The 22,193-nt window shown below is 32.4% G+C and overlaps 1 long non-coding RNA gene across 1 annotated transcript; it reads right to left on the reverse strand.

The window, feature by feature from the left end:
- Nucleotides 1-12,173: 12,173 nt before the first annotated feature.
- Nucleotides 12,174-13,508, reverse strand: LOC142229769 (uncharacterized). Its single transcript, XR_012720486.1, has 3 exons — nt 13,148-13,508; nt 12,749-13,082; nt 12,174-12,684 (listed from the first exon to the last, which is right to left on the reverse strand). It is a non-coding gene; the product is annotated as an uncharacterized LOC142229769 (long non-coding RNA).
- Nucleotides 13,509-22,193: the final 8,685 nt, after the last annotated feature.

The following is a 22,193-nucleotide window of genomic DNA, read 5'->3' on the forward strand; positions in this document are numbered from 1 at the left end:
CTACGATGGTTGCTTCAATTCAAGAATCCGGAAGCTCAACTGGCACGTTGGATCGAGAGGCTCCAAAGCTATGATTTCAGTATCGAGCATAGAAAAGGTGGAAAACACGGTAACGCTGACGCTTTGTCACGTCGACCTTGCAGTATAGAATGCAAGCACTGCTCGAAAGCTGAACATAAGGAGGAGATTGTTGATATTCGGCTGTTACACATCGAATCTGGAGTGGACTGGCCAACAGAACAGCGTAAAGAACCCATTTTGAACAAAATTATTTCGGCAAAGGAAGAGAACAAGAAGCCCAGTAAGAAAGACATCGCAGCCGAAAGTCCGCTTATGAAATCATACTGGGCTCAATGGGATAGTTTAGTTCTAGTCAATGGATCCCTGCAACGTAAATGGGAAAGCGAAGATGGCAAGAGCAGCCGAAATTTGATCACCGTACCGGATTCCAAAATAAGAGACGTTTTGGCGGAGTTCCATAATGGTCCCAGTGGAGGTCATCTGGGAATAACCAAAACAGCCGAGAAAGTGAAGCAACGATTCTACTGGGTTGGATGCCAGAAATCAATTGCTGAATGGGTAGCCAATTGCGAGAAGTGCATGAAGGCGAAAGGTCCAACAAGGAAAAGTCGAGGTCCTATGCAAGAGTATAGACCAGGAGCCCCGTTTGAAAGAATAGCAATGGACGTGGCAGGCTCTTTCCCAGTAAGTGATTCTGGAAACCGTTATGTCCTTGTGGTCATGGATTACTTCAGCAAATGGCCGGAGGTGTATGCAATTCCAAACCAAGAGGCAAAAACGATTGTGGATGTGGTCAACAAAAACTGGATATGTCGCTACGGTGTGCCGGGAAGAAATTTTGAATCGGCCATATTCAAAGAGATGTGTGAATCCCTTGGTATCAAGAAAACGAGGACTACGCCATTACATCCACAATCCGATGGCATGGTAGAAAGGTTTAATCGCACCCTGGAGGAACATCTTCGAAAAGTGGTGGGCAACGGCCAGAGGGACTGGGACGAGCATATAAAGGGTGATTTGTTAAGAGCTTGATAACTTTTTTTTTAAAAAAAAACGCATAAAATTTGCAAAATCTCATCGGTTCTTTATTTGAAACGTTAGATTGGTCCATGACATTTACTTTTTGAAGATAATTTCATTTAAATGTTGACCGCGGCTGCGTCTTAGGTGGTCCATTCGGAAAGTCCAATTTTGGGCAACTTTTTCGAGCATTTCGGCCGGAATAGCCCGAATTTCTTCGGAAATGTTGTCTTCCAAAGCTGGAATAGTTGCTGGCTTATTTCTGTAGACTTTAGACTTGACGTAGCCCCACAAAAAATTGTCTAAAGGCGTCAAATCGCATGATCTTGGTGGCCAACTTACCGGTCCATTTCTTGAGATGAATTGTTCTCCGAAGTTTTCCCTCAAAATGGCCATAGAATCGCGAGCTGTGTGGCATGTAGCGCCATCTTGTTGAAACCACATGTCAACCAAGTTCAGTTCTTCCATTTTTGGCAACAAAAAGTTTGTTAGCATCGAACGATAGCGATCGCCATTCACCGTAACGTTGCGTCCAACAGCATCTTTGAAAAAATACGGTCCAATGATTCCACCAGCGTACAAACCACACCAAACAGTGCATTTTTCGGGATGCATGGGCAGTTCTTGAACGGCTTCTGGTTGCTCTTCACTCCAAATGCGGCAATTTTGCTTATTTACTTAGCCATTCAACCAGAAATGAGCCTCATCGCTGAACAAAATTTGTCGATAAAAAAGCGGATTTTCTGCCAACTTTTCTAGGGCCCATTCACTGAAAATTCGACGTTGTGGCTCGTTAGTAAGTCTATTCATGATGAAATGTCAAAGCATACTGAGCATCTTTCTCTTTGACATCATGTCTGAAATCCCACATGATCTGTCAAATACTAATGCATGAAAATCCTAACCTCAAAAGAATCACCCTTTACCAAAGTTTTTGCTGTCCTATAGATCTGCCATTCATGATTGCACCTCTCGAACACCGGCCAATGTTCTATTCGGAACTGAGTTGAAGTTGCCTGGAGATCTGATATTCGGCGCTAAACCTAATGAGCTCGCCATGGAAGAAAACAGAAACGACACCCCAAACACTTTCGGAGAAGTTCACGAATCAGTGCGCAACAAAATAAAAATGGCCAGCAACAGAATGAAGGCGAGATACGATCGTGCTGTAAATACTGAGGGCTTCCAAGAAGAAGAATTGGTTCTGCTATTTAACCCGCAACGAAAGAAAGGATTGTGTCCTAAACTGCAAACACAGTGGGAAGGCCCATACAAAGTCATCAAGAAGATCAATGATGTTGTATACCGGATTCAGAAGGACGACAGCCCTAGATCAAAGATGAAAGTTGTACATCTGGAACGATTGGCTCCTTACGGAACAGGTTCTGTGCCTGTTCGGGACGAACAGGCTTAAGCGGGAGGCAGTGTTACGAATTTGTTAATTATAGATTTAAGTTTACTTAAATTAGTTTCCGTTAATTTAAAATTTCAAATTGTAACGATAAAATTTTGCTATCAATTGTTGGAATCATCTATTCATTTTCTAGTTCTGTGCCTGTTCGGGACGAAAAGGCTTAAGCGGGACGTAGTGTTACGAATTTGATAATTATAGATTTAAGTTTATTTAAATTAGTTTCCGTTATTTTAAAATTTAAAATTGTAACGATAAAATTTTGCTATCACTTGTTGGAATCATCTATTCATTTTCTAGTACTTTCCTGAATTTATTTTATGTTCTTTTGTATGCTTATTTTCATATTGAAATGTAAGTTCTTACTCTCTCATAGTTTAACAACCCCTTTGCTTTGTTATTTTGCATTCTCATGTCATCGCATTGTCTATTGTTATTGTTGTTGTAGTAATGGGAGCATATATCTATGTGAGTGTATATGTGTTTGGCAGCCACCAGATGAATAACTTAATGGTCGTAGATCCTTCTAGCGTTTCCAGAATATTGTAGTGCTGCCAGAATGTTCTCGTATTGCCAGACCGTTATATATAAAAGCGCTCGCATGCTGCTAACTAGTCAGTCTTAATTAAAGCGTCAAACGAATAACATGAGTGTGAACGAATTGTAAAGTGTAAAGTCATACAGCCGTATTCATAAAAAGTTAATTGACGTTTATGAACGATTGATAAATTATTTCGTGAAAAATAGCATTCATAAACGATTAATAGCTTACAAAACCTTTAACAAGTCTTTGGTAAATTGTAAAAATTTATTGTAGGATGTACCCTTCTTTAACTCTTTGATAAAATTGCAAAATGCTTTTTTGGGCAATACCTATTAATGTATCGCTGTTTTATGCTATTTTGTATATCATTATATGCCAATGCGTATAAAATGGGCGATATTTTCTTATAAAAACCCTATTTTTATACCATTTTTCAAAATACTAATCCAAATAAGAGAACTGCAGAAATAGACGTACAAAATGCATTCCTACTAATATTATGTAAATTTAAAGTCATCTTAAACTTCCTTTTGTTACTTTAATGAAAAATGCGTCGAAAATTAGCTCGAGAAATTAAATAGATGAATTCCATTAGATTAGTGATGTGTTTTTAATAACAATAGACTTTATATTCGAATACAATCCTGTTCGATTAATACTAATATTGATACTAACATAGTGACTAATTATAAAATGATTGTATATTGTGAGTAATGCATTCTGTATAAATTAATTTAGCCTGGAAAATTATGTTTCGCCACAAAATCATTAAAATGTTGAGACTTTATATTTATTAAGATCAACCGGTTATAATTCGATCTTCATCACTACGATGAAAATGACAAGATGTAACGACATGTGTTGCCACCTGATCACTAAAAACGCATGATAACTATAATAGTGTTATTAATGATTAATGAATACCCATTTTTATATAAGGCTTATGGAATAAAAAGAGCGTGATAGCTATCACTGGTTTAGAGTGCGCGTTAATGATTTTTTATGAATAAGGCCGATAGTAAATAAATTGTAGATTAACGTTATTGAAACGAACAGTATTTTAATTGTCGGGTAATTAAAAACGCCTAAATATAAAAACGTAACAATATCAAATTTCGTACAAAAGAGTTTCGGAAGTGATTATATATGAAGATAAATAATTAAGTAAATAAATTCCAAATGAAAAATATGAATAAAATAAACAAAAATACTAAAGTTGTAATATTGAACAATTAAATAATATGATTGCAATAATACAATTTTAATATTAAATAATACAATAATATAAATACAATTATAAATTATCTTAAACTAAAAGAAACATATATACAAAAAAAAATAAATTTCAACGGCCTTATTCATAAAAAATCATTAACGCGCACTCTAAACCAGTGATAGCTATCACGCTCTTTTTATTCTATAAGCCTTATATAAAAATGGGTATTCATTAATCATTAATAACACTATTATAGTTATCATGCGTTTTTAGTGATCAGGTGGCAACACATGTCGTTACATCTTGTCATTTTCATCGTAGTGATGAAGATCGAATTATAACCGGTTGATCTTAATAAAAATAAAGTCTCAACATTTTAATGATTTTGTGGCGAAACATAATTTTCCAGGCTAAATTAATTTATACAGAATGCATTACTCACACTATACAATCATTTTATAATTAGTCAATAATTTAGTATCAATATTAGTATTAATCGAACCGGATTGTATTCGAATATAAAGTCTATTGTTATTAAAAACACATCACTAATCTAATGGAATTCATCTATTTAATTTCTCGAGCTAATTTTCGACGCATTTTTCATTAAAGTAACAAAAGGAAGTTTAAGATGACGTTAAATTTACATAATATTAGTAGGAATGCATTTTGTACGTCTATTTCTGCAGTTCTCTTATTTGGATTAGTATTTTGAAAAATGGTATAAAAATAGGGGTTTTATAAGAAAAGATCGCCCATTTTATACGCATTGGAATATAATGATATACAAAATAGCATAAAACAGCGATACATTAATAGGTATTGCCCAAAAAAGCATTTTGCAATTTTATCAAAGAGTTAAAGAAGGGTACATCCTACAATAAATTTTTACAATTTACCAAAGACTTGTTAAAGGTTTGGTAAGCTATTAATCGTTTATGAATGCTATTTTTCACGAAATAATTTATCAATCGTTCATAAACGTCAATTAACTTTTTATGAATACGGCTGCAAAAGTCCATATATTATATAATATATAATACTCAAGAAAAATTTATTAAAAATATCAAATTTCAAACGTAAGGAAAATTTTATATTAAATAAATATATGCAATAAATAAGATATAAATACAAATAAATCAATAAATATAAAATAAATTAATAAAAACGATTATATATAATAATAATAAAAAAAAACAAACAAATATAAAACAATCACAATAAAAAAGGTCATAACATTAGCTAATAAAATAAAATAATTAAATTAATCAAACTTTTGTAAAATATATTCATAAAAAAATAAAACAATATCTATTGAAATTAAAATTAAAATAAATAAACACTTTTATGCAATAAATCAAAATGTTAATATAAATATAAAATACGAAAATAAATAAATGAAACTATATAGTAAATTAAAATAATTGACAAATAAATATAAAATTGGTATACAATATTAAAACCAATATTTGTAAAAAATTCTAATACATAAAATAATTATTAACCATTAGTTATACATTTAAAAATTACAACAAATAAAGGCTAACATTGATACATTATTTAAAGCAAAATTTTAAAATAAGATGGTTTGAATAGATGAAATATTTGACATCGTAAAAATATAAATAATGTATTAATATTATCCAAAAGAAAATTATAATATTATTTCCCAATTAATTAAATAAATGAACAAAAAATATTAAGGAAATATTTTTAATAGCTAATTTTTTTTATATCTAAAGGGTGATTCTTTTGAGGTTAGGATTTTCATGCGTTAGTATTTGACAGATCACGTGGGATTTCAGACATGGTGTCAAAGAGAAAGATGCTCAGTATGCTTTGACATTTCATCATGAATAGACTTACTAACGAGCAACGCTTGCAAATCATTGAATTTTATTACCAAAATCAGTGGCAGAAAATCCGCTTTTTTATCGACAAATTTTGTTCAGCGATGAGGCTCATTTCTGGTTGAATGGCTACGTAAATAAGCAAAATTGCCGCATTTGGAGTGAAGAGCAACCAGAAGCCGTTCAAGAACTGCCCATGCATCCCGAAAAATGCACTGTTTGGTGTGGTTTGTACGCTGGTGGAATCATTGGACCGTATTTTTTCAAAGATGCTGTTGGACGCAACGTTACGGTGAATGGCGATCGCTATCGTTCGATGCTAACAAACTTTTTGTTGCCAAAAATGGAAGAACTGAACTTGGTTGACATGTGGTTTCAACAAGATGGCGCTACATGCCACACAGCTCGCGATTCTATGGCCATTTTGAGGGAAAACTTCGGAGAACAATTCATCTCAAGAAATGGACTGGTAAGTTGGCCACCAAGATCATGCGATTTGACGCCTTTAGACTATTTTTTGTGGGGCTACGTCAAGTCTAAAGTCTACAGAAATAAGCCAGCAACTATTCCAGCTTTGGAAGACAACATTTCCGAAGAAATTCGGGCTATTCCGGCCGAAATGCTCGAAAAAGTTGCCCAAAATTGGACTTTCCGAATGGACCATCTAAGACGCAGCCGCGGTCAACATTTAAATGAAATTATCTTCAAAAAGTAAATGTCATGGACCAATCTAACGTTTCAAATAAAGAACCGATGAGATTTTGCAAATTTTATGCGTTTTTTTTTTTAAAAAAAGTTATCAAGCTCTTAACAAATCACCCTTTAATTACACATTAAAAACGACATACTAATTATTTAAACTTATAAAATAAAAATCTTCTCTGATTATAACGTGCACATTATATTTCGACAAGATTGAAACAATTTTTATTTACTATTCCTTTGTTATACTAAATAACATTTAAAATATATTATTCGATTTTATAAATATAAAAAAAATTGTTATATATTAATATATTACATTAAAATATATAGGATTATTATTAAAATTTTTGTAAAAATTTATATTTTGTAAAAGGATAAATAATATTGAATAGTTATCATTATCTTCAAACATTTGTTTTATAAAAAAAAATATTATTATAAAATCAAAACAAATTATTATTAAATAAATGTTTATAATAATGTGAAAGAAATAGCAAACCGAAATGTTCTAATTTTCTAAAAAGCTGAAAATGTAGTAGACAAGCGAGAGAAAAGTGATCATTCATGTTTGGGGCAATTTCGAAAACTTTCGGGCAAAGAAAATGCCATGGATGACTGCAAAGTCATATGGGGCGGGCTAGGCCTGACGGGACAATAACATCTGTCTCGAAAGACAAGCCGAAATTCAGAATCGAACGGCGTATTTTGAATTTTACGTTTCATTCCTGGCTTTATCTTACTTTTTTTCTTCCATTCTGTAACAGTCGGCTCAAGCTTGAATAAAAATTTAAATTTTATGGTACGCAACCAATAAATGTGACGCCTCCGCGGAAGAAGAACTCCCCCATCCGGCTAGCTAAGCCGCAGCCGCGAACAGCGTACCAATTCCGCAATTTCCATAAAGAGGCCTGTCACACATCCGGTATTATTGTGGTATTAACTATCACAACGCCTTAACACATGATATGTAGACGTTGCGACCAATTGTAATTGGTCGCCTTGGTAGTTTAGTTTTTTTTTATGCGGCTTGTAAATAACAATAGTTTGGGATAAGATGATGAAATTTAAATGAATTCAGTGAACATAGTGAAGTATAGGTAAGTTATGTTAGCATTATTTATGTTTTCTAATTCGATCATCCTTTAATTAGATGCGCAACTGACATACAAAAACCTTCCAAATACAACAACAGACGACTTGAGGGATGCAGTGCCTGAATTGCGACATGGAGCTGAATTGGGAGAAACACTTTGGATGGAGAAATGATTAGGTTTTTTATGTATGTTATGTATTAAATGAAGTACGTAACAAAGACATTTTACGTGTGTTTTATTAAACTAAATATTATTAAACCAATACCATTTAGGTATTATTTGGTAATACCGCACTGTTTCATCAATACCTTTATGGTATAAATAATAGTACCGCTTAGGTATTATTTTCAATACCATATTGGTACTGTCATAATACCGAATAGTACTTTCATGCTTTGCGTACCGCCTGTACCATTCGGTATTGATATTGTACCATACGGGGTTGGCTAACTATCAAAAACGTACGGTATCGATTTGAGCCCGTATGGTAATAATTTTTCTATGGGTGTAGGCATACTTGCGACTTTGAGTGTTATTGGAGAATGTTTGACGACGGCCGGTCGAAGTGGAAGCTATTGGAAGAGTGTCATTTACAATATTAGCTAGTCGTCTTAAAATGGAGAGTCATTCACTGAAATCGACGATAGTGGCTGAAGGTTCCAATGTTCATGATTTTTCGGCCCACTGAATTTGGCGATTTGTAGGCAATTTTGACACTAGCTCACTTAGTAGAGATGGATTGGATAAATGATGCTCACCTTTGGCGTTTTTCAAGAATGTGGTCATATTGGAGATTTTGTTTGCAAAGTTGGCTATAGAATCCAGGTTGTCGTTAGCAAGTGGTGGTATGGCACGAACTTTTTCTATCTGGCTCCTGACAAGTTGCTCTGGTCGACCATATGTTTCTTTTAAAATTTCCATTATGGTGTTAACATTGGCAGAGTGAGATAGGAGCGATTCAACAGTTTCACGAGCACGTCCTTTGATGGAATCGCGGAGACGCATGATGTTGTGTAAGTTTGTGTAACCAAATTCTGAAGTGGTGCTTTCATATGCGTCAAAAAATGTTTGCCATTCCTCTGAAAGACCTGTAAATATAGGAAGTGGATAAATTTTTTTGTGTGGAACATAATTTTGTGCATATGATATTTCAGAAGCGGAAGACGTTAGTGACTGTTGTGCGAGTGGAGGTGGATTTTGTGAGATTGGTTGTGACATTGATGGTGTTGTTGTGTTTGACTGTTGATTGTTAACAAGACTTTGCATTTGTTGTAATGTGGCAGTGAGTTGGGCTTGCATCTGTTGTGTTGAGGTTATATAGTTCGTTTCCATTGCTTGCATTTGGCGTTGAAGTTGGTCCATTTGTTTTTTTAACTCACGATTTTCCCTGGTTGGCGAAGAAGTGACGGTAGGGTAATTTTTAGTAGACGGCGTGTTATTTTTTTAAATATTTTGTGTATTTGCTCCTGGTGGACACTGTGACTTACTCACTTTACAAGTTGTGTCTTTTTGTGGTGAGTGTTCAGTCGGCATTTCGATGATGTAGGTTTTCGAATGGTTGGTGGAATTCCTTGTGTTCGTCTACTGCTTCTTCTGGGCTGATCCTGGTCTTCTGACATAAAACCGACGAGATCACAATAACAAGTAAGTAGTATGAATCACATACAAATATTTCGTGCCAGAAATAGACATTAAAATATCACACTTTCAGGTTTACAACATTTAATTTGACGTTCTCGGCTTATGAGAAATGTTGTCCACGTCAGGCAAGGCAACAATGAATAAAGATGTCCTTTTTGCTTTACTGATGAATAAATATCATTTAATTTGAAATTAATTAATTCCCATTGTCTTTCTAAATAAAAAGTGATGTCGATTTGGATGTTTCACAAAATTGTTGGTTTTATTTATTTGGCACTATCAAAGGTAAGGTAATATGTTGGGTGCTTATTCGTTGTTGTTTTGGTTATAAGCAAAAAGGGGCGGTTGTTTGCCGGATGGGCCTATTTATATGATTGGTAAGTACTAAATAATGCATTATATGAATATGTATAAAACAATAATAACAATTTAATACATATGCAATATAAAAAACAATACGGCTACGCTCTTCTCAGCTTGGGATATTTTGCGTTAAGTCCATTTCTTCAACTTTTGTTACCGACATTGAGGTGACCATCTTCACATCTTTGGCATTCCTCCATTTATGCAGTATTGGCATCAATGCTCTCTTGGGTAAAGCTCAACTCTCTCCATGCAACTCACTCAAGCTCTCCCTATGCAAGCTCACCACGTGGAGCTTTCACCTAACCTAGTCGTGGTTACTGGCATACCCGTAGATGGCCCTCGTGGTAACATGTGTTTTAAACTGAATAATTTATTCCAGGTGGAGATGGCTCTCGGGTCCAAATTGTGTTTGCAACCTGTAGATTCTATTCCAGCTGAAGATGGATCTGGTGCTCCTCACCCTAACAGAAAACTCAATTTCCTTTAGAATATTCCACATTAACCAAAAATTGCAATTATTACACAAAATAGTTAACATTAAAATAGACCTTTGGCCCTTTGTGTTATTAAAGTGCAATATTATCACTTTAATATATATTTAAAATAGCCCTCTTCTTTTTTTCCAATTTTAATTATCTCGTTTCTTTTGTATAAATTATTTTATTAACTTATACATATTTCAATGTTAACCCTTTACTCTTATGACAAACTTTCTGTTTGTCTTTTTCCTTCTCCTCAACTTTTTGTTCACTTTTCATATATTATTAATTCTCTCAGAATTCAAAAACTTAGGGATCACTTCTTAATTTCTTTTACTCAGATTATTTTTTCACTCCGATACTCACACTCTGGCTTCAAAATCAAGAAAGAAAGCCCAGTTCGACAAGTCGACAATTGCGGGAACATAATTCCAACGTCAGTCACTAACGTCGTTTTCAGAGAGAAGTTCACCAATGTGGTATCACAATGGACTGTAGTCTAAGTGAGCCTGATACATCGCGCTGCCACCTAACCTAACCTAACGTCGTTTTCACGATCCTAACGCCGTTTACACATACGTCAAAAGGTCGTCATCCTATAGGTCGAAACGTATCACATATGTTGGTCACAACATAAATGACAGTTCAACTAATCTATTATATGTGACTATTATTGAATTCCACTTCCCGATAAAATTTTCAGTTCTCTACATATCGTAAATGTGAACTCAAGAGCAAAATATCCACTTATCTTGTACGTACACTGGTAGAAAAAAGGCGGTACGTGGTAATTTTGATACCACTTTTTATCAAATCATTTACATCCGGTATTATTATGGTATTAACTATCACATACCCGTAGCATATGATGTGTCGCCGTTGCTAAAAACTAAGCTGTCGCCTTAGTAGTTTAGTTTGTTCACATAAAGTAAACAAACGCGTTAATTGCAATATTTCTTGGAAAACATGATGACTGAAAAAACTAAATTTGTGGATATAGCGAAGTATTCGTAAGTATAAAATGTTTTAGTATTATTAATGTTTACTAATTCGGAACCATTCTCTCATTAGATAAGTAAGAGACATACAAAAGCTTTCCAAATCTCACAACAGACGGCTTGAGGCATACAGAGCCTGTGATGGGACACAAAATTCAAATAATAATTTTGCATGAAAAAAGTGGTGAAGTGTACCGCTCGGTATTGATATTGTACCATACGGGGTTGGCTAACTATCAATAACGTACGTTATTGATTTGAGCCCGCCCAATAAACAAAGGATGAGCGTTTTTCAAATGCAACAACTTTCAGTTTGAGGTTAAATATAATTTTCAACATAAATTCATCTTGACTTGAAATAGCTCGTCTTCAATACATCTTCAACTTGTTTGCGAATTACTTCCAATTTGCCAAAATGTTGACGAAATATTTGAAAAGGTGTTGAAGATAATATGAGAAAACTTTGACAAAACACTACCCTAAAATTCAACGAAAAAGCCATCCCAATAAACACAAACGTTTGAAAAATACTAAAATTCAATAATTTTTCAAACATTTTTTCAAAGGATTAGGGTAATACTCAAGTTGAGAAATTGTTGAGAAAATCGCGTTCTCAACAAAAAACAGACATTACCCTCAACAGTAAAATTCAACACAATAGCAATAATTTCTCAATTGTAATCCTCAAATTGAAATGCATCGCTACTCAATAATTTCTCAAACAGTTTTCAACGTGAGAAAAATAAAAAAATAGCATTGTTGCGAATACTTTCAAACCACAATTTGTATGAAAGTCAATCCTAGTTCTAACTGAAAGTCAATACTAAATTTCTAGGGATTTTGTAAATTTTATTATTTTTTTCGTTAACAAATATAATAATCTTAAAAATAACATTAATAATATATAAAAATAATAATATAATACCAATCAAAATGTAATTATCTTATTAAACGTATTAATAAATAAAACTATGAATACAACTTTAAATATCTTAAACATTTTTACATGTATAATTCCATTTCCTCCATAATGTTGGTGTCAAATAACTATTAATTAATATGCTGGCAATTTGAAATAATTACTATCGAGGAACTTGCTGGCTTGTGTGTTAGAATAGATTCCAGCAAGAGGAAATCACAAAATATCAACCTGATGACGGGATGTAAATAGATGTTATGCACATTTTCATCCAGAAGTTCTTGATATAGGAATTGTTGCACTTTGTTTTAATTGGTTGCACTTTGTAAGTTTTCTGAAAACCTTTCTTTGTTGTTTCCTTCATTGGTTTTTCATCGGCCAACATCTTCCAAGAATATACCATCCAATGATTTTAGTTTTCTGCAAAACAATCGAGTTTTGTGATTTCCATTATGTTTTCATTTCACTTTTTATTTTGACTTACCAATTTGTATTTCTTCCAACTGACCACGTACTTCGTGATTTCCTCAAGAACGTTGGTGTTACAAAATTGTTGTTATTAAAATACTGGCAATTTTCAGGAACTTGATGACCAGATAATTGGAATAAATTTCCAGCAATTTCAATTCACAAAATAACAAATTAAACCGATGGTGCGATGTAAATTAAACTATCGATGTGATGCGAATTATCATCCAGTAGTTTTTTTGGTTGCACTTTGATTTATGGAAACTTTCTCTTCTCGATAAGCCACTACCATTGATCATCGGCCAGCCTCTTAATGTGTCCAAGAATCAGTATCCAAATATTTTAGTCTTCTGCAAAGAGATTTGAGTTTAGTGACTTCCTTAAAGTTTTCATTTCGAGTTTTAGTTTTACTTACCAATTATTATAAGCAATTTCAATTGATTATTAAAAAATTTCCACATTTTTGTATTTCTTCCACGAACTTTGTTGTCCAAAGTAGTATTGAAAACCATGTGGTTTTTTCGTTGCATTTCAGGGTAGTGTTTTGTCAAAGTTTTCTCCAATTATCTTCAACACATTTTCAAAGTTTTCGTCAACATTTTGCCAAATTGGTTGTAATTTGCAAACAACTTGAAGATGTATTGAAGATGAGCTTTTTCAAGTCAAGTTGAATTTATGTTGAAAATTATATTTACCCCCAAACTGAAGAGGTGTTGTATTTGAAAAACGCCCATCCTGTGTTTATTGGGATGTGGTTTTCAATACTTATTTGTGCAACGAAGTTCGTGGTCAATTGCAAGACATTAAAGAAATGGAAAATTTTAGACAAATAACCAAATAGTTTATAAAAATAGGTAAGTGAAAATAACAAAATAAATAAAACTTTAAGGAAGTCTGTAGTGTGATCATTCACACATCCCATTCATTTTTGTTGTTGTACATAAAATTGCATGTTAACATTCTAAACATTTTTAACGCTGCATCTGCACTTAACATTGTTTTGTTTACTATGTTGGTTCATCGACATACTTTGGTATTCGATGACTGCATCAACATATGCATATGTCCAACTGACCTATATATTATTGCCGTTCTTGTTACTCTTAAATAGAACATTGAACTAAGCAAGATTATGGGCAAATGGGTTCAAAGCAGAGCAATGCTGCGCAGTCAGCATAAATGCAATTGTAACGTAAAAAGGGAAAGTAAGAATGAGAAACACATGTGTGTAAGAATGTGTGTAATCCATGGCTTATCATTGGTCAATTCATAAATGTAAATATGTATTAGTAAATTTAAGACTGAAAAATGTAAAATAGTTTTAAGAAGAAATTAGTATAAAAGAGGGACCTTGAGTCCACAATAAACGGAATTGACTTAGACACAAAGTAATTCAGTTGTGTTTAATTTAACAACCAGATCAAATCCTCTACATGGCGATCCTGCCAAACTAATGCAAAACTAACAATAATAATAAATCCTTTCATACGTAAACAGCCGCATAGGACTTAATTAATGCGTTAACATCGGCATTAAAAAAAAAAAAAACAAACAAAAATATTTTTATTTAAAACAAAAATAGTTGTGTTGTAAGACGCACAAAATGATGGAAGATACTGCCAATACTATACAGACGGTCCAACCCACGCCGAGGGTTGTCGATTGGAACGAAATAAGGATTCAAGGTCAGGAAATGATACCAGAAAAAGGCAAAGGGATCCAAATCGCTAAAATATTAAAAGAAGATGAGGATCAAAACTATCAACAGCCAACAAACATTACTTGGAGACCAGGAATCGGATCAGAAAAACCAAACAAATACACAAAAAAAAGAATTCATTAATATAACAAAAATATATCAAAATAATTAGTAGTTAGCTAAAAAAAGGTTTGCATTCATCTGCAACCCAAGCGGCTAGAAGACATTGCTGCTCTTAGCCAAGTTAGCTTAAAATAGTAACTAATATATAAATAATGACATACAAGTAAAGCCAAACAAAATTTAACATATTTAAACAAAACATACAACAGACAAATTTAAAACTTAAAAAATACACTAATAATTAATATCCTATTTATAATAATAGTTAATAATACTTATAGTACAATAATAATAACTATAATATAATTTGTCTTAGATGGAAAACAATGTATCATAAAAAAAAATAATAATAAATATAATAAAAAGCGATAATTTGATTAAAGTATATTGTAACAGAAAAATAGATTTAAGAATTAATTTCTCTGGTCACATGTGTATGGTAGATGTTTCTGATAAAAAAAAAAATCTATATATATTTATTAAAGAAATGAAAATAAATTTTTCAAGCAAAAATTAGATAAGAACATATTTAATTTATCCATACAACTAATTAAAAAATAATATAAATTATAAAAAAATAACGTACACCCAGAGAAATGGTTGGTTGTAATTCGATCATTACAATGAGGATATGATGTCAGTAACTTATTTTTTGTTACAAGAACAATGTTTTGATTATTTTCCCCATTATACATCCAACACGACCATAAAAAAGTTCACAGGATCAAAACGAAATTCCCATAACCATTCAATTGGCTACAATAACCAATGACGATACATTTGGTTTTATGCTGCATAAAATTGTTGAGCTAACCACCAGCATAGTGAGACCTACATCATGGGAATCAACAAATGGTTGGTACAACCAGAAGTTGAGGATACTAATAGAATCTTAGTTCAATTATAAGACGGGCGTAAGGTGGTTGTTGCAACAAATAAATATTTATATCAACATCGATACACAGAGAATACAGATTGGTTGTGACAATCGAATTTATTGCCAACCTCCTTTTGGCAGTTGTAGCTACTGATTCGGTCGACACAACTAATGTCTCATATGGTGTAGGTTGGGTCTGCCGACGATATCGGTTGTTGCTACCTTCACCATTCGGTTGTGCTGCCCGACCTTAATAGTGCTCATGACCAAATTAAAGACCAATTTCTTCTCAATTAAATATTATATTTTATTTTATTTAAATATACATAGTATAAATCAAAAAACAATGTATTTGATTAAATGTCTTTTGTAATCACGCTACAGCCTTCAATAATGAAGTTATCGTGTTGATATTCTTTTGTCTGCAGATAGGTCAAGTTTGAAAATCGGTTATATCGGCCCAAGTTTTGCGTTCTTTATCATCGAGACACTGCAATTTCTATCCGATTTACTTGAAAATTGAAATCTTAAGTTATTATAGGTTCGCAAATGTGTGTATGTGTGGTATAAGAAGCGTATCGGTTTCATCTAACCTCAATAAAGGCCGATCTTCCGATTTGAATTCTTGAATCTAGAAAACCGACATTTTTATCCGATTTGATTAAAATTTGAAATACTTTATTTTTCCTGAAATTGTAAATCTAGAACCATTAATTGATATATCAAATTTGCTTTATACCGGTATGGGTTTGATATAATCCTCATTTACACCGCTCTCCTGTATTAACTTCAGGTAAAAAAGCGTAATCATTCGATTAATGCGAGTAAAGATATGTAGAATTTAGATTTGACATCATATTATAGGCAGATACTCTTGCACGCTTAGAAAAGAAGTTAAAAATTCTTCTACAGCTCAACCAAAAATAGTTATTATAAGTCCAGAATCTTATGTAGTCTCCATATGTATAAACTTTATATTTATCTTCGGGAAGCATATCATTTGAACCAATATCTTTGGGAGAGTACCGGAACCAGCAGGATTCAAGTTAAACCACTCCTCCATGTTTGTTTGCCATACATGCTAGAAATTCGGTACATGGAGTTATTTTGAATTATCAAAAAAAAAAAAAATGTTTTCAATACAAACCAATGTTTTGATTTTTTTGTCCACAGGAAACATCCCTTTCATTATGTGTTGCGATCCCATCCATGGTGAAGATTCCATAATTTGCCACATTCCTCGATTTAAAATTTCGATATTAAATATGAACATTTTTCTTCTTCAATTAATTTTAATATCATCAAATGACATTTAAAAAGTATTTGAAATATCATTCGGCTGTAACTACTATATGAAAATATTTGTATTTGTATTTTGTATTTATTTATGTCTTTGTTAAACCAACACAACAAGATTTACTCTTATATGTGAGAGTGTTGGCTTCATTGGTGGGAAACACAGTTTTTGTACATTTTTGTCTTATATCTACTACATTATAGTTACAATAGAATTTATAGAATTTTCAGAACAATACATTTATGATTAATTTAATTGAAAATGTTTAAATATTTCTGTTTTAAAAGTCGTGTTGTTGCTTATGCGTTGTATTTCAAATGGCAGATTGTTCCAGAGACGTATCGTTGTTACAAAGAATTGCCTTTCAGAGTTAAGACAATTTATTCTGGGAGAAATTAGTTTCATACCCCTATTTGAGCGGGCAAATTTCAGGCGACTAAATAAATAATCAGGTTTCCTTGTTTGTATGATGTTGTGGAGTAGAATTAGATTTTTGATGTTTAAGTAGTTTTTAAAGGAAACATTAAAGATTTGATACGCAAATTGAGAAATGCTCTCATTTCGTTTTTTATTAAAGACATATCTTGCGATGTCATTATAGGCTATTTTGAGTCTCTGACTATCATGGGAATCACAGTTTCCAAAAACTTCGCTGCTATATAGAAGTGCTGGTATTAGATACGATTTTGCTAATAGCATTCGTATGTCGAATGGCGTGGATTGCCTTACTGACCATAAATTTCTCAACATTCCGTATATTTTGCCTATGGTTTTGTTAATATGATTGTGCCATGTCAGGGTTGAATTGAATGTTACACCTAAATTAGTAGCAGAGTCAACAGAAATTATATTGCAGTCATTGAGTATCACACTTGTATTTCTCAGATCTGATGTTTTGCGCTTATATATGGGAATAAGTTTTGATTTTGCTGGATTTATGCAGAGTCCGTTATTCCTGGCCCAGTTGTTCACGAGATTTAAATCGTAGTTTATGTCAGATATGCACTGATGAACATGACTAAGTTTTACACCAGTATAAAGTTGCACATCATCTGCATACATTTGTATTTTACAGTTTTTTAGTACATCAGGTAGATCATTTATGTATATTGAAAACAATAGGGGTCCCAGAATAGATCCTTGTGGAACACCTTTAGAAATTTCTAGAGAATCGGAGCATGAGTTGTCAACAGATACAGCTTGCATTCTTTGGGAGATATAGGACAACATCAGTCTACAGGCTGAATCTGAAAAGTTGAAGAGCTTACGAAGTTTCAGTATTAAGATTTTATGGTCGACGGTATCAAAAGCTTTGCTATGATCAAGAAGAACTAAAAATGACACCATTTTATTATCCATATTTTGGCGAATATCTTCAATTACATCTAATAGTGCTGTTGTGCAACTTCTCTTCTTCCTGAACCCAGATTGTCTGTCAGACATTAAGTGATTTTCTTCTAAGTATGTAGAGATTTGAATTGACATGATTCGTTCTATAGCTTTCGATAACAGTGACAGTATGGCTATAGGCCTGAAGTCTCCATTGCTTTTAGGAACTGGGAGAACCTTTGCAATTTTCCATTCAGTAGGAAATTGTGACTTTGTTAGAACAGTATTAAATACATGGGTTATATAGGGCAATATTTTGGGTAATATCAATTTCAGAAATCGTGGATTTATATCGTCCAAACCTGTTGCATTGGATTTGATGTGCTCAATGCTTCGCAGAACCTCTACTTCATCAACGCAGTGAAAGGAAAAAGTATTCTCAACGGAAACAGTGTTTAAATGTTCATATATGGTCGAATAAGGCTGGCTAGATTCGATATTAATGAATTGTCTGTTAAGCTCATTAATATCGACGCCAATATCCTTTATTCGGTGAACTTTCTCTCCGATTCCAATACTACGAATTTCTTTCCACTTACTCTTACTATCAATGGCATTTTGAAATTTGCGACGAAAGTGTGTAATCTTGGCAATATTAATTTGTTGTGTTGTTAATTTTCTTGCACTTTTAAATTGATTATACAAATGGGGTGTTTTATATCTTTTCCAAAGCTTGTAAGCCGCATTTCTCTCTTCAATCAATCTTTTGATGTTGATGTTGAACCATTGAGGTTGTTGTGTTTTTATTTGTATGGTTTTTATTGGTACATACAAATTATATAATGATCGTACATTTCCTTGAATGAAGCTCACTTGTTCATCGACAGATTCAAGTTGATAAATAAACTGCCACGGTATTTCATCACACGTCAGATGCAAATTTGCCATGTCAATATTCTTAAAGTTTCGGTAAGTAATTGTTTGGTTTTGTTTTGTAACACTGCAATCATATGTTTGAAAGATCAAATCGTGCTTCGAGAAACCAGATGCAGATAGTTGGTCGTACAGTAGGACTTTTGACTTTTGACTAACAAAGAAAATATCTAGAAGACTTGATGATGGCCCAGTAAAGTGTGTTGGAAATGTAATATTTGTCGGGAAGAGACCAAGAGTTTCCATAGCGCTAGCAAATGTGTTTTCTACAAGGAGATTACTATTGAAGTCTCCAGCTATGATAATATCGTTATAATTTATATATTTATATATATATTTATAATTTTTTATCAAAATAATAAAATCTCAATATAATCTGGCCTTTCATTTAATATTGGAATTTGGTTAGCATAATAATAAAGAAAATCGAGGGCGGTTGCACCAACAAACAAAACAATTAATTTGAGATTGCTACAACCAATGCAAAATTGATCCAACAGACTACCATGCAGTTACAATTGCCAAATGTTAGTTGTGCTGACAGATATCATTGATAGTTGATGGAACCACCTGCTTTCGGTTGGCAAATAATTCGGTTGAGGCAACGAATGTTTTCTGGGTGTAGGAAGCATTAAATTGGACATATGGACAACTTAGATAATTAATAAAGGGTGATTTGTTAAGAGCTTGATAACTTTAAAAAAAAAAAAAACGCATAAAATTTGCAAAATCTCATCGGTTCTTTATTTGAAACGTTAGATTGGTCCATGACATTTATAACAAATCAAATTTTCAAAAACTATTAACTGAAATATGAATTTACAATCTAAATGTTTAATATTGTGTTGACAACTACACAATATATAAATTTTTGGACATAAGCTATATTGGCCAAATACAATTTGGGAGCAAAAATAACATTTCCAATAAATTATAAGTCTTTCGAAACTGATCAGAATTAATTTCGCATTAGGTGCTATGTTATCACAGGAAATGATCCATCAAACCTGTTATTAACATTTGGGAAATTCAGATCTTTCATCCCTATATTCATAATACTGCACCCAGAAAAAAGTGACCCCTTCTTTAAGTTAAAATGAACTCATTGTGAAGAAAGTTGAACTTCGTATAGCGCCAAAGACATTTTTATTTGTTTGAACGATGTGATTTTCGTAGAAATTAGGAATAATGCATTCCATATATTAGTTAACATTTTCCTATATTTATATACAACTATACTACAGAATGAAAACATTTAACTAATTTGAATTCATATATGGAATGATTTTATTGAAATTTTTTCATTCATTTCGACAAATCTTACACATTTGTGGTAAAACTTTTACTTCATAATTAGAACTGCTTACCTTCGTTTTTAAATACAATTTTATTTATTTCTGTAAGCAATTTTATCTTCAATAAAAGACATGTTTTATTATTATATTGAATATATTTATTAAGAATCAACAGCATCGAATCTCTTTGAAATATTAGTTTATTATTCCACTATTTCCAATTTCCGTGTGATATTATCAACTGTAAAACGCACTTTTTCTTCTTCTTGTACTTTTCACATTTAATAAGTTGCTGCCTAACGATTTTGTCCTCCTTTTACAATTCCAATACCTACAAATATAAAAAATCATAAAACATTTTTGTTGCAAAAGGTTAGCGTCACTGAATATTACCTGATAATTGAAGATTCCAAAATGAAGACAAATGAAAGGGTTGTTATTCTGCTGGTGTTTTCTTTCTTTATACACTATCACGAACATTGATAGATTTATTTAAAACAACGAAAAATTTTCTCACTAATTTAAAATAACAAATATTTTATATATTTTATTTGTTATTTATTATATTATTTTACCATATTATTTTTTAACAATCTCTCCGTATACCAAAACAACGCGATTCCAACTAAAAAAACAACCGACGCGCAAATATATCGATTACACCCACGCGCAAACACATCGATTACGATGACAGGTATCGATTACAGGTAACAATAGAAATATAGGAAAATTTCCTATATTCTAACAAGTGTGTTTCCTTAAGTTTTGAAAGGATTGCATACTTCTTAGTACGAATGAACTAAAATATTTTTCTATGTCAAGTGTTGTTCGTATGTATGAAAAACTTTCTATTATAAAGGAAGTCGCAATTATCATTTTATAAGAAATTTTACTAATTTTGAGGAAACTTGGTTTTAGTTCGGATTTTTTTTATTTTTACGAATGCTTTGTTATCGGTGAATAAAATTTTCTTGTTCAGTAGTAAATTCTTATACCCAGCGAAGAAAACAGTATGAGTAAAATTCCATGCCTTATTCTAGTTAATGAACTATTCCTAACTGCTTCCAGTTTAGGATTTTTTTACTGAAACGAGTAAATTTTATTATTTCTCACAAAAATTTACCTTAATGGAAATAAAATGGATAAACTATATTGATGAAAATTTTTTCCTTCAGTTTCGAAGGCACTTTTTTCTGGGTGTGGCACTAATGCTCAAGATCATTAATAGCATTATTTTCACAGAAAAATACAAGTTCTAAATTAACTCGAATAAGGTTAGAATTATCTGATTATGATTTTGATATTATTTATAAAAAAGGGATAAACAATACTAACGCTGACGCACTTTCACGCATACAATTAAACTCCGACACTCTGAAAACTATGATACCTCAAAATATAGATGACAAAATAAAAAAATCGCTGGTGATAACACGAGGAATGAAATATAAAATGCGCATAAAAGAAAATAATAAAAATGAGGAATATATGCATGCTAATAAAAATAAGATGTCTTCTCATAATGAGCCTGATCAACTCAAAGTTTGTGAATGTACATCAATAAAAGATATTAAACTCGCGAGAAAAATAAAATTTGAATCATGTAAGTCGACAAATGAATTTAAGATTCTTAAACATTCTGTGAACGAATTGCGCATAAGGTCTAGCGATAATCCCTACACCCAGAAAAAAGTGACCCCTTCTTTAAGTTAAAATGAACTCATTGTGAAGAAAGTTGAACTTCGTATAGCGCCAAAGACATTTTTATTTGTTTGAACGATGTGATTTTCGTAGAAATTAGGAATAATGCATTCCATATATTAGTTAACATTTTCCTATATTTATATACCACTATACTACAGAATGAAAAAATTTAACTAATTTGAATTCATATATGGAATGATTTTA

Source organism: Haematobia irritans, chromosome 3, assembly GCF_050003625.1.
Source record: "Haematobia irritans isolate KBUSLIRL chromosome 3, ASM5000362v1, whole genome shotgun sequence".
NCBI classification, from domain to species: domain Eukaryota; kingdom Metazoa; phylum Arthropoda; class Insecta; order Diptera; family Muscidae; genus Haematobia; species Haematobia irritans.